This window comes from Brassica oleracea, chromosome C7, assembly GCF_000695525.1.
Source record: "Brassica oleracea var. oleracea cultivar TO1000 chromosome C7, BOL, whole genome shotgun sequence".
Classification (NCBI taxonomy): Eukaryota; Viridiplantae; Streptophyta; class Magnoliopsida; order Brassicales; family Brassicaceae; genus Brassica; species Brassica oleracea.
Window position 1 is genome coordinate 39,021,509 of NC_027754.1, and position 1,230 is coordinate 39,022,738.

Below are 1,230 nucleotides of genomic sequence, written 5' to 3' on the forward strand. Positions count from 1 at the left end.
ACCATAGGCTAAAATAATAACTAACACACATGTGAGAAGAAGAAAATCTATACAAAATTCTCAAAAAGTTTCAAGAGTAAAACTAATTAATTTTTTTTTGCAATAAGTTCCAAGTGTATAATTATAACACATTAACTTTTGAAATTCACCCAAGACCATTAAATTACTAACATACATTGTAAAATAATTAAATCATGAAAAAATATGATGAATAATACACAATTGCACTTTTAATAGAATTTACGCCGTAGACTTCAGCTGCAGTCTACCTTTGTAGATTTACAAAGACGTCTACACTTATTATCTAACACCAAAAAAATTTAGTTGGCTCTGACTTAATACACAAAGGCGTACAAAGTGTGTCTTAGCTAACTCGATCAAGTTCCGCACTTGTCTATCATTCGTGACATGCATAGGAGGAGTATCCGGAGCCATTTGTTGTAAAATGACGTCTGGTAAGGAATATGTTAGCACCACCTTCTCGATTTTCTAGTCCAGACCATAATCTTCTAGTGTCATTTCAAGAAGTTCACCATGTGTAAAACCACCCGACATAAGAAACATTCTCCCTCATTTCCGATTATTGACCACAAACTCGCACAAAGAGCCTTTCACCACCCATTCTCCGTATACAACAGGTATCTGAGCCATTTCCTGCAAAAAAATACAGGTTTACATAATCAACAAAGAAATATTTCACGTTTCATAAAACTATAAACGAAGACTTACAAATACGTCTACAATTATTAGCTAATAATATTGTCAAATCAAATGAATTACACTTTCATAATTATAAACATTTTCTTTTCGAAATCACTCAAATCCATTAGGATTAACTAACACACACTGTCAAACAAAAAAAAAACTAAAAAAAATTAATGAATAATACATAAATTCACATTTTTATAGATTTTTCTATGCAGACTTAATATTCAGCCTCTGAAGATCTAGACGTTCGTTTCAGTTTACAGACGTAGACTGTCAAATAAGTCTACTCTTTGGGTTGGTTTTTGCAATTGACCATTTTACGGGTTGCTTTCTATTTTTTTTTTAAAACTGTGATTTTGTACATGTAGACTTTTATTTCAGTCTACAATTTAAAAATGTTAGTCTTTGCAATTGACCAGAATTCATCCAAGATTTGACTTTCAGAACTAAACTTCATATGCAGTCTACATGTTTGAATTTTTCTGTAAGAGGTTAGTTTTGCAATTGACCAAGTTTGACTTC